Here is a 13,195-nt window from a genome sequence, read left to right on the forward strand (position 1 = left end):
TTCAGCTACTGCATGTGACAGAAACACAATGGGACCAGGGCAGGCCTTCCAGAGAACAGAGCCATGGGTGCTCAGAGGAGGGTGGTGAAAGACCATCTGTTCACTCACTTGTTAATCAACAAATGTTCATTGACCAAGAACTATGAGCCAGGTGTGGTGTCTGGGGGTAAGGACACAGGGCCCGGCATAGGCTTTCAAGGTTTTAACAGCATAAATAGACTAATAATCAAGTAACACACAATCAAGTGTGCAAGAAGGAGCAAACCCTGTGTGCTAACTTGCGGGGTGAAGCCTGGGAAAGCAATACCCCACCTGACACCTGAAAGCCAACAGGAACAAGGCAGGCTTTGGCGCAGTTGGTGGCAGGGGAGGTGAACTTCCCTGGTGGAACAAACAGCATGGATAAAGGCCTACAGGTGAGACAACTAGGTGTACTTAGTTCTTTCTGGTTGAAAGCTGTCAGAGAGGAATCAAAGCAATGTCATGAATGGCCTGTGGACTTGTCTACAAGTATGGATTTTGTCCTGGGGCAATAGCAGGCATTGAAGCATCTCAAGAACTGGAGCAGTGAGCAGATATATACTTAGGGCCCTCTGGTTGAGGTTGAAGGGTAGTTTGGAGGGAGAATAATTAGGGTACTATTGAAATTCTTCAAGCAAGAAATGACAGGGCTGTGCCCCGCCCTGAGCTGTGTAGGATACTCCAAATCCAGGGGAGAAATCCGTAGGTGTGGTTTGCAGCCAGGTCTTCCTTTGTCATTGCTCAGGGATCTGGTACAATCCAGTGCCAGGGTGGGCAGCTGAAGGGTTAAAAGCAGAACAGCTCATAGCCTAAGGTGCCTATAATGAATGAGGAGAGTTGGAAGAAGGTTCTGGAAGAGCTCCCAAATTCCATCAGGTGTCAAATAGATATCCTTGTGCTAAAGCCTAGGAAGCTTACTGCTGCCAGTCAACCAGATGGGAAGCACGCTGGGTCCCAGGACGAGAACTGATGTCCTGTGGGGCTGGCTACAGGGGAATCTGAGAGACCCGATGGGTTCAGGGAATCCTAAGGATGAGAACCTCTTTGGTTCTTTATCAATTGTCTTATAACTTTATAATTTATGTAGATTTGTCATTTTTAAAAATTTTTTTTAGTTGTAGATGGACATAATATACCTTTATTTTGTTTATTTCTGTTTTTTTTTTTTTTTTTTTTTTTTAATATGGTGCTGAGGATCGAACCCAGTGCCTCACACATGTTAGATGAGTGCTCTACCACTGGGCCACAACCACAGCTCCTCTCTTTTCTGTAGGGATCAGCAGTAAGATCTTTAAAATGCAAAGGGCCAAGACTTGTTTAGACAGGGCTGATGGGGTGAAGCTGGGGAGGCTGTCCTACTGGGTCAGGGGAAGTTTATGGAGGGAGGAGTCTGACAGAAGTTGGAGGAAAAAAAAAACAGTCCAATACGTGAGCACAAAATATGTCCACAACTTCTTTGGCACTACTCCCTTCAAAAGGCAAAGTCTAATTCTAATCAGCCCTGTGGAGAGACTCCATAGACAGGGACCAAACTGCCACAGCCCTGTGAGGGAGCCACCTTGGAGGCAGACACTGCCTCCTTCAACCTTCAGAGGATTTTAGGTACAGAAACAAGTCATTCCTTTTGAGTCTTGGGCACATTTAGGGCACAAAGAAATTAAGGTAATAATTGCTGGCTTAACCTGCTCAGTCACAGGGCAATTCGTTACCTAGTAATGGGGAGCTAATACAGGAATGGCGTTGGATCTGGGCTGGGACTAAGAGGTGACTCTAAAAGTTTAACTGAAGTGGGTGGGGGCTTCTGTTACTGCATAGTGGGGTTTCCCCCATCAAAGATTCGTTCACTTATTGACTTGCCTACTCATCCACCCACCCATTCGCCCATCATCCATATTTATCTTTCTATCCACACAACCAACTAATCCCCCATTCATCCATCCAACATTTCAAGTGTCAGATCCATGAGAGCAAAAACGCTGTTTGCCTTATTATTTATTTTTAGGTCCCCAATGTCTAGATGAATGACTGGCACAGAGTTAGCACTCAACATACATTTGTTAAATGAACAGATACTTATTGGTTCCTCTCCTCAGGGAGTTCTGTGTAACGGTACCGACAAGAACAGAAAACATCGGAACTCCAAGAATGTTCTAATGGAGATGGGGGGACCAAGGAAAGGCGTGTCACTCAGGTTTCCAGAGATACAGTGGAGTCAGAAAGGCTTGATGTCTGAACAGAGTGGCCCAGGAAGTTGAGGCAGGCTGACATCAGAGCAGATGGCACGAATAGAGAATGACAGACTTCTGGGTGTCTGGCACCTCTGAGACACTTTATCTGAAGGGGTGTGTGATGGTCAGATGGGACAGTCATAGGGAAGCCTCTCAACTTGGCCTCAGGCACAGCAGCAACAACATCATCACGGTAGCTTTGGGTCTTCCTCTAAGGAAATTCTTTGTCTCTTTGGGAATCTCCACTCTACCTGCCACCACCCGTCTTATTTTCATCCTCACTTACCCTTCCTCATCTTGCCTTTTAATTTCTCAACATCTTAGTCTGCTCATAGTTCACCTCATTTTGCCAGTCCAAGATTGGCAGGGTGACGCACACCTGTAATCCCAGGTACTTGGGAGGTGGAGGCAGGAGGATCCCAAGTTCAAGGCTAGCATGGGCAACTTAGTGAGACCTTGCTTCAAAAGTAAAAAGGGCTCAGGATGTAGCTCAGTGGTAGAGCAACCCAGTACTGCAAACAAAAAAACAAACAAATACAGACTAAGTTAAGAATGATCTCTTTTGTGATAAATTTTCCCCTGATAAACTTGACCTATTATTATTGTTTTTTTCCCCATACTAGGGATCAAACCTGGGGGCCCTCAACCACTGAACCACATCCCCAGCCCTTTTTTATATTTTATTTAGAGACAGGGTCTCACTGAGTTGCCTAAGGCCTTGCTAGGTTGCTGAGGCTGGCTTTGAACTTTGGGTCCTCCTTAACCATCTGAGCCACTGGGGTTACAAGTGCGCGCCACCGTGCCTGGTTCTACTTATCCTGATATATTCTTATAGTCCCATCCTAACTGTTCTTCCGTCCATTTCAATATGTACTGCTGATGCACTCGTTCTCTTGAATAAACCTGACTGGTTGTTCTTATCTAGTTATGAGTTACAAGTTTGGCTGTCCTTGGGACAGACACCTATCCTTGATCCAGGCAATAGTGGCACAAGGAGGTGAGCAGGGGTATGAGGGACAAAGAGAGCCCTTGGAGCTGCCTCTTTAGCAGAGTGTGAGGGCAGGGAAAAGTGCCTTAGGAGGGCTTCGAGCTGGTGTGGGGGATGTCTGCTGTGCGCTGCTTTAACAGAATGCCACAGACCGGGTAGTGTATGAACAATAGAAGTTTATTTGGCTCATGATTCTAGATGCTGAAAAGTCCAAGATTAAGGGGCTGCATCTGGTGAAGGCCTCCTCTGATAATGGCATTAATCCAGAGCCCTCAGAAAAAAATCACCCCTTAAACGTCCCACTTCCTGACACTGTTGCATAAGGGATTAGGCTCCAGCAAAATAATAGACTTTGGAGAACACATTCAAACCACAGAAGAGGACACGTGTTGGGCGGAAGCAGACAGCCTTGGGTGCCCTGCATCATGTCTCTTGGCAGGGTAGCGGTGGAGGGTTCTGTGCAAGCTCAGGTTCTCGGCTCACGACAGGTTCTCGGCTCAAGCACATTTTACTTTCTTCCTCTGGGCATCTCCAAGGCCACAGGAAAAACTCCACTGAGGGAGGGAAGAGTGCTTAATGTCCTCCAGGACAAGTTCACGTGTGGAGGGGCTGGGGCTGGTGGGTCAATGTTCTGGCCACCTGTCAGGTACATGGTTCTAGAAGTGACTTGTAAATATCTCACAGAATTTATCCCCACTGCCTTTGGTAGTGGTATCCTTCTTGCTCCCATGCTTGCTTTTTGGATCACCTCGGGAACTATATGCATCTAAGGTTTTTTTTTTTTTTTTGGCACTGGGGATTGAACCCAGGGGCACTTAACCACTGAGCCACATCCCCAGTCCTTTTTAAATATTTTATTTAGAGACAGGTTCTTGCTGAGTGGCTTAGGGCCTCGCTAAGTTGTTGAGGCTGGCTTTGAACTCACGATCTTCCTGCCTCAGCCTCCGGAGTCACTGGGATTACAGGTGTGTGCCCCTGCACCCAGTTGCATCCAAGTCTTAATCTTAGACTCTGCTGAGATTTTTTTTTTTTTCTGAAGCTAATAGGGAGCCTTTGAAGCATTTTTTTCCCCTCTCTCTGATAATAATCCTATAATGAACTCTAGGCACTTTGCAAGGCAGAGAGGACATAGTATAATGTGCTGTGGTCCCTGAACTTAAGGAGCCTGTAACCCCTGCTCCTCCTCCTGCACACTTTTCAAAGTGTTTACTTTTCCATTATCTCACTTGGCCTTCTCGACAACCTTCCCAGGAAACCAGTGTCAACATCGTTATCCCCACCTTAGAGGAAAAAGCAGAAGGAGACATCGACAAGTCAAAATGGTTTACAAGGTCACACAGCTAGTGAGTGGCCTTTGAAGCAATTAAAATCTTCAACAGGGTATACGAATTATCTTAATTACTCTGAGAAAGTGATGTTAAAAGCAACACATTTGCAATAATTGAATTATTCGCTTGCCTTCATTATTTTTTTTTTCTTTGCGTTCTCTGTTTCTGCTTAACTTTCCAAATATTGTACTGGCTTTTAATCGGTGCTATATAATTTCTTCTGTGAAACTAGGTCAATGTACAACGTGTGAACACAGCTTTTCCTTTTACAGTTTAAAGAAAATTTTTAGTAACATTTAAGCTTAGAAGAAGAAGAAGAAGAAGAAGAAGAAGAAGAAGAAGAAGAAGAGGAGGAGGAAGAAGAAAGACCCTCAAATGTCATTGTGTAATTTTAAGCAGAACGCCAGGATTGGATTTGCATCTTAAAGTGACCCGTGGAGTGGGGGGCAGTGTGGAAGTCAGGCCGGAAGGGCAGGAGTCTACCTCCTCTCCTTAGGTGGCTCTATCCCTTCCCAGGGCTTTAAATAACATCTTTATCCTTGGTGACTCATGCATTTCCATCTCCAGCCCCAACTTCTCTTCAGAGCTCTAGATTGACACATTCAGCCCCTAATTGACATTCCTCCTTGCATGCCTCCCAGGCGCTCAAACTTACGTCCAGAATGAAACTCCTGATTTCCACTCTTGCCCCAGACTGTTCTTCTCTTGGTAAGTGGCATCACCCTCCCCAGCTGTTTAAGCCTGAATCCTGATAGTTGTTCTCCTTCCCTTCTCTTTAGCCCTCAATTAGCAAGTCTGGCAACTTGTACCTTTTAAATATATTTCAGACTCATGTACTTCTGGCCATCCTGGGCCACCTCCCAATTAAATCCACCATCATCTCTCATCTGGAATAGGGTTGGGTCCTGATGGATCTTTCTCTCTTTCTCTCTCTTTCCTTAGGGATTGAACCCAGGGGCACTCTATCACTGAGTTACATCCTCAGCCCTTTATTTGCAGAGAGGGTCTTGCTAAGTTGCTGAGGTTGGCCTCGAACTTATGATCCTCTTACCTCAGCCTCCCAAATTGTTGTGATATAGTCATGCACCACTACTCTTGGCCCGATGGTTCTCTCTCTCTCTCTCTCTCTCTCTGCTCTTGCCTTCTGTTGAGGCAGAGGTAGTGGTGGAGGGGGATTTTCCTTCACTGTCTTCATGCTCCCACTTGGAGGCAGCGTGATTAGGTGACCATCCCTGGCCCCTCTCAGTGATCTCATCTACTTGTCTTCTTTCATGAGGATATTGAAATGCTCTTAAAGAATAAACCACATCTTAGCAGTGTTTTAAAATCAGGAAAGTCGGTTAGCATCACCAAGGAAGAATCCCTCCACCCCAAAATCACCCAAAATGATTGAGCTGCTCCTAGGGAAATCCGTATTTGCAGGTTTGAATGGGAGTCTTGGAAACTATTCTTTGCGAAAGCTCCTCAATTGATTTTCATTGGCCACCAATAAAAACAGTTGAACTAATAGGTCTTAGCCTTAAAGTGCTATTTGACTAGATGGATCAGATAATCAGGTAGTTAGCAGAAAGGGAGGGAGCCCACGTGGATAGTGGACAGATGACCAGGCTGAGTGAGGGCTGAGCTCAGAGGCTATCCAGTCAGGTTTAAAAGTCAGAAAAAAAAGAATCTAGTACGAGCTTAGCAGGAGTGAGCAACCCTCTAAGAACTTAGAATTAAGGTTGCCTCCGAGAGAAACGAGATGAAGGAATAAAAACAACTTTCAATAGATGTGATTATCTCTGGGAACAAATTCAGAGACTGTCCATAATGTGAGAGTCAAGAATTTAGGAACACCCCCAAACTCCACTTGAGGTTCTTAGGGAATCTCAAGAAAGCAGGACTAACGTGTGGTTGTAATTTAGTGATTAGGTTCTAATCATTGCATCTATTTTAGGAAAAGGTGCACAATGACAAAGGTTGGCCAAGCTAAACTGGAATGCTGCTGGCCATTTTGGGTGTTCTCTGCACGCAGTAGAACTCCCCAGACTTCTCTTGGTCTGTCTGTTCCCACTCATTAGGGCATCCGTCCCCCACCCTCTTTCCAGAGTCCCCAACCCACCTGGCTGCCTCATGATTTCTTCCTGGTTCATCCCCTCTTGCCTTCTGAATCTCTCTTTTTCCCCTGGTGTCCACGTGTCTTGTAACATACATCTGATTAACTTTTACTGCCTCCATTCTGTCCATAACTTAATGCAAAAATAAAGAGAGGGCGGGTGAAACACTAAATACATTAATGTTTTTGTCTGTATCTAAAATATAAGGACCTTGGCTGGGGATGTGGCTCAGTGGTAGAGTTCCCTGGGTTCAACCCCAGTACCAAAAAAATAAAAATAAATAAATAAAAAGTCATATTAGATGAATATTACATGAATCATCACATTACTAACACAATTCCAAGGAGGGACTGTGTCATACATATGTATTGGGCAGGATGAACTTTATTTAAAACTATAATGCACAGTTTCAAAGTCTTAACTATTGACAAACTGTAAGCTTAAATGATCATTCCGTACAACCACAACAAACTAAACGGAGAGTTATAAAGCTAAGTAAACCTGAAGCCAAATTTACAGTAATTTATAATGAATGCAGTTGCTCATTGATGACCAATGTAATCAAACTATCAAAACCCACAGTCAATTCAAAGCAACCTTGAAGGTGCACTGACAATAAAATGTCATTGCTCCCAACAGCAGGAGCTCTGGCTGCCCCAGAGCCTGTGGCTGGGAGAGTTGCACATCTTCCCACCTCCTCGTAGCCTGCATAGTGACCTCCTTAGCACAACACCGGATTAGAGTTCTCAGGATGTTCATGACAATCATATCAGTCTCTGTATTCCCAGTGACCATGTAGTTGATTAGCAGAACATAGACCTTTGCAGTATGCAAAAAGTGTACGGTATTAGGTATAAAAATCACTTTCACATTTAAAGACTTGCATTTTGAATCTACTTAAGACTCACCAAAGAGTTGCTGTAGTAGGTTGGGAATCTGGAAATATCCCATGAGCACATCTCAGAAATAGCAGCTCATCTTCCTTGTATGGAAATCTCCAAATCCCAGGGCAGAGATTCCGTCCACGTGTCCACTCTGGACGAGTCATCCATGGAGTTGAGTGGTGGAAGGGAGAAGAGTCAGGGCTTTTTTACAGAAAGATGTTGTGTTTTGTTGGCTGTGACTGTCCTAGAAACAAAGGGACTCCATAGATGATAGTGTCCACTCAAATGACAATACATGTTATGTCAAGGTCATAACACCTACATCTTGGAAATCAGAGGGAATTGGAATCTCTAGTTTATCTCTAGCCTTGGGAAAGCGGGAAGAAAAATCTGGATTCAGTCCATTCCCAGTTAACCATGTAAGCAATACCTCCAGGAAACAGTCAGTCTTTCTGTGTCTTCCGGCTCTCTAAGCCTTCTGCCTACATTCCCCCATCCCTCCACTCCGCCTTGGAATCATATGATGGTCTTCCAGCTTCCTGAGGTCAACAGGGCTCTATCTCTGGCCTCTAGTCCCACTCACGGCTTGCACTGCTGAAGCTGGCAGCTAGAGGGATTTGTGACCTGCTTTTTCTCAGCCCCATTAGGGCCCTATGTCACTCCCAGGCCGACTTCAGAATTCCTGGCTGGTGGGGATCCTTCTGAGTTTCTGCTGCACCTCTGCCTGGTTCCCCTGCCCCAGGTCAGCTCGCAGGCTTCTCTTTGCTGAGACTCCAGGAAGGATCTGGAGCTGAGAGAAGCACAGGCAAGCAAATTAAACCCCCTTCTGCCGGACGGCTACTTGGCCCTCACATTTATGCTCTGCCACATGAGGTCTCTATGTCCTTGGTACTTTTCATTTTCTAGTTATTTCAGAAAGACGGCGCCAATAATATGTGTGAGTTGGAGGTTTGTGGAATGTATGTGGTATGATATGTAGCATGTTTGTGGTTGATGGTGTGTATGTGTGGTATGTGTTATGTGTGACATATGGTATGCACGTATGCTGTAGCATGTACACATCAGTGGTATATAGTATACATGTGGTATGTGTGCTGTATGCTCTAGGTGTGTGTGGTGTGCGTGTGTGTGTGTGTGTGTGTGTGTGTGTGTGGTGTGGAATGTGTACGATGGGGAGAGTTTCTCTTTTCTTTTTCTTACCTCCTTTTCCCAAACTCTTGGGATAGAAAGGAAAGACTCCTCACTAGAGTCACAGCCCCCATCCACACCGAGAAGCTTCCTGGACACCTTAGTTTATCAAGAACCAGCTTTTAGAGTACCAGGGTACTCTAAAAGCTGGTTCTTGATACACTAAAGGGAGGGATAAAGGAACTTTGAAGATGACAGCTTGTACTTACTGAATATTTTGTTCTAGACACTTCCTAACTACTTCTAAGTGTTACAGCGCTTGGCGTCTAAAAAAAACACCGCAATGAACATTCCTTGAACATATGCTTTATGTGAATTAGCTTGTTAAAGTCTCCTAACAATCCCCTGAGGTCGATATTCTTGTTATTCCCATTTTACAGATAAGGAGACTAAGTCATAGAGAAATTCAGTCACACTCGTCCAAGGTCATATAACTGATAAATGGCAGAACCTGGGTTAGGCCCAGATATTGTGCCTCTGAGTCTGTCCTTTCAGCCAATTGGAAATTCTATCTCTCTCAAGATAATAGCCTGGATCTAAAGATTAGTGCCTTGCTGAGAAATCTCATTTTAAATGTCAATAGCGGAATATTAACTTCTTATTTCTTTTTGTATGATTCTGTAACAATTTAATCTCTCCCCAGGCAGATGGACGCTCAGGACCAACCAAGGGAAAAGGTCGTATCCTCTGAAAGGCAAACGAGAAAAAGCACGTTAACCGTTTGCCCAAATATGGCCCTCTTTACAATAATAACAGCAAAAACAAGGATAATGACACGGAAACATAAAAATAGGAATGTGTCAGGGGTGAATGTGTCTGATGCCAGCCAAGTCCCGTTCTGGGAGAGGTGTTCTTGGCTGAGCAGACTCGCCTGCTGTTTCCGTGGCAAGGCCACTTCTGATGCCTCCAGAGTTCCTCAGGCGACTGAGCTGAGGGGTATGTGGCAAGAAGCGGAGAATCCCCTAGAATCACTAGAGAGGAACAGTGCATTAATAAACACCTTCTCAGGGGACATACCTGGGCAGCAGTCATTGCCAGGGTCAGTCTCTGTCTCCGTCTGAGTCTGGGTTCCTTGACAGAAGAGGACAAAGACTTATTACATGTGGAGATGATATTACTAATTATTATTATTATTATTATTATTATTACCAGAGATTGAAGGCAAGGGTGTTTAAACACTGAGCCACATCCCCAGCCCTTTTTTATATTTTATTTAGAGACAGGGTCTCACTGAGTTGCTTCGGGGCTCACTAAGTGCTGAGGCTGGCCTTGAACTTGCTATCCTCCTGCCTCAGCCTCCCGGGCTGCTGGGATTACAGGTGTGTGCCACGAGAACCAGCGTGGGGATCTTACTGCAGAGTGGAAACTAGATAGCACATTTGAGAGCCAGAGGAGGGAGGCAGCGTGGAGAGTGAATTTGAAGACGTGTCATTGAGTGGGCTACTTGCTGGTGGCTTGGTCATGTGTGACGGCCTGAGAAGCCATTTGACATGTGTCTCAGAACTGTACCTGAAGGAAAGAGAAAGAAAGCATTTATTTATCAGTTCCCATCCCTCTTTGTCAGAGATTTGTCCCTCCACAAAGTAGTCAAGGCAAGCTTCCCAGAATTTCCCCATTTCTCTACTACAGGTAGGAAGCCCTGAGTGTGAGGGAGACAGTGCTGAGGGGACGGTGACCAGGTGGACACCTGAAGGTGGCCTGGTTCAAGAAGGACCCGCTGCTGCGCAGAGGGGTAATGTCAAGAGTGCCCAAAGGGATAGAATAGAGGTGTGTCTTCAAACCCACTTTCTTCAAACTGCACAACAACCAGCAGTGTGAACTGGTAACTCATTTCCACCTGCAGGACACGTTAGCCTCCTCTCCCTAATGGTGACGCCCCAGGAGATAGGGCCCTGGCCTCTGACGTCCCTTTTGATTCTGATATTCTGTATCGAATAAAACTTCCAGGTGCTACCTGAGGAGAAAGAATGAAGGAGATCCAAGACTAACAGGTGGAAGACTTGCTAGGGTAAGGTGAGAGACTTGGGGGTCAAGCGAAGGAGGTGAGGGGGAAGTAAAAGACGTGGGAAGGCTCTTGGGGGTATGGGGACAATGAAAATTCAGCTTCAGGAGAACAGGAGGAGATTTGGGTATTGAGAGGAGGTGCCAAAGGGTCGGCTGGTAGAGGTGTTTTGTTTTGTTTATATGGAACACTTCATGAATTTGCATGTCATCCTTGCGCAGGGACCATGCTAATCTTCTCTGTATGGTTCTAATTTTAGTCTGTGCACTGCTGAAGTGAGCACTGGTGGAGGTTTTGATAATGTGTGGTGTGATGGAAACAGTGGACAAGAGAGGGGCTCTGATCCCAGCTCTGCCACTGGCAAAGCTGAGTGACTTGGGACACACCAGTCAGCTCCAGGCTCCAGTTCTTCATCTGTAAAGTGAAGAATGGGTGTGCATGGCTCTTGGAGATTTTTTGGGGGGGGGTGAGTTGGACTAAATAACAGTTGGCACCAGGAAGATGCACCTGGGGTTAGCTGGGCCCAGCTATCTAGCTGGGGTCCGTGGTCTGAACTGTACTCTATGGAGAGGAGGACTTATTTGCACAAGCAAGGCAGGTGTCTAGTCAGTTCTTCCAGGTGGCCATTGTGGCAGCAAAGGTAACTGACCACCAAAGATGTGCACTCTCCTTCCACAGTGAGAGGTATTGTCAGAAAGCAGTTGTTTAGTGAGACACCGGAATCCTCAAAGTTCTCTCTATCTGGGCCCAAAGGACGATGGCCCAAAGAATGGAAGTAGGCATGGTGTGTGTCGTTTCTGAGCTAACGATATTAATGATCAGTTGTTTCTTTCCTCTATAGCAATCTTATAGCAGGTTAAAGATGGTGACATTACAAGATGGAAGAAACTTGGATCCCGGATCCACTGTTTGGAGGGGAAACAGTATTATCTTTGAACTTTTCATGAGCAAAAAATACACTTGTTCTGTGTTAACCCGATCATTTATGGGGTTGTTGTCATGACAGTTTATCTTACAGAGCTATCCTAGAAACTTCCAATGAAGTCCAAAACAGAAGCTCAGTTATTTGAGGACCTGCAACTTAGGGAGCCTAAAGATGAGCCCGAATATCTTGGATGAAATTTATCTTTAAGTATTTATGGGGTGCCTACTCCTACTACCTACCAGATCTTCTTCTTGGTTTTGGGAGTACAATGTTAGGATGACAGAGTCCAATCTTTTGAGGTTGTGGAGAGAGACAACAGGCGGGTGTGTCAAGTACAGGCTTTGTAATGTTGCAGTGTAATTTACTTCTGGTTTTCCACTGCCCATTCCAAGTGTGTTCATTGGGGGCAATCTGTTCCTGCGGTGGAATCGGGGTGGATCCCTTGGTTGCTCTGTTCACTCCCAGGCAATAGACAATCCTTTGGTTTCCACGTTAAGTTGGAAACAGCCTCCATCTAAAATCAGGAATGTCTGGTGGAAGATGATTAGATGTTTCAATTTCATCCCACGGTTGAATTAGCATCTTTGAGTTATAGCCTGTATTTGATGACTTTCTGACCAAGGACAGGATGTATCCAGCTTTTGCTCTCTCTTGTTTCATCTTCTTCCCATCTTATCTCTTTCTGGATGGTATTTTAATTTTTTGGAGGGTAGGGGTTAAATGTGCATGTGTGTGGTGGTAAGGAAACGGGGCAGTTCCTATGAGACTGGGGAGGTCTCTGGGCCTGAGGATGCTTCAAACTTACTTTAACTTTGGTTCAGTTAGATGCATCTTAACGGTGAAGTTATTCGCTCTTCTTCCTTAACCTTGAGGAAGAATAGGTCTTCACTTTCAGTTTCTCATTGCTTCTTGTGTTACATTTTTAGGTGCTCACATTGGGCAGAACCACCCAAGACCACGTTTCTCCATTTTTTTTTTTTACATGGCCCAGACTATGGTTTGAATATGTCCTCCAAAATTCTCATGTTGGAAATTTAATCTCCAATGCAACAGTGTTGAGAAGTGGGGCCTTGGGGGGGGGATTTTAGGTCATGAGGCTCTGCCCCCACAAATAGATTAGTGCTGCCATATAAGGGTTTATGGGTATGGGCACTCTCTCTTCTATTCTTCTGCCATATGAGGAACACCTTCTCCCCTCCGGAAGATGTAGTGTTCAAGGCGCCATCTTGGAAGCAGAGAATAATCCTTCACCAGACACCAAAACCTACTGTACCTTGATTTTGGACTTCCCAGTCTCCAACACTTTGAGAAATAAATTTCTGTTCTTAATAAAATACCTAGCCTCAGGTATTCCGACTTAACAATAAAATGGACTGAAACTGACTACATGGGTCCACAAGAAATACTCAAACATCTTTCATTACAATAGACTTTGGAAACAGAGAATGAACACAATACAATGGTCTCTCTACTATTTCCCAGCCTACCTGCTTTAGTTTTCTTGGGTGAGACTTAAGCACGTCTAATATCTAACA

At 45.0% G+C, this 13,195-nt stretch overlaps 1 non-coding gene across 1 annotated transcript; it reads right to left on the minus strand.

The window, feature by feature from the left end:
* Positions 1-10,911: 10,911 nt before the first annotated feature.
* LOC120891135 (U6 spliceosomal RNA) lies at positions 10,912-11,018 on the minus strand. Its single transcript, XR_005735554.1, has one exon. It is a non-coding gene; the product is annotated as a U6 spliceosomal RNA (small nuclear RNA).
* Positions 11,019-13,195: the final 2,177 nt, after the last annotated feature.

The sequence above is a fragment of the Ictidomys tridecemlineatus genome, chromosome 11 (genome assembly GCF_052094955.1).
Source record: "Ictidomys tridecemlineatus isolate mIctTri1 chromosome 11, mIctTri1.hap1, whole genome shotgun sequence".
Lineage (NCBI taxonomy): Eukaryota > Metazoa > Chordata > Mammalia > Rodentia > Sciuridae > Ictidomys > Ictidomys tridecemlineatus.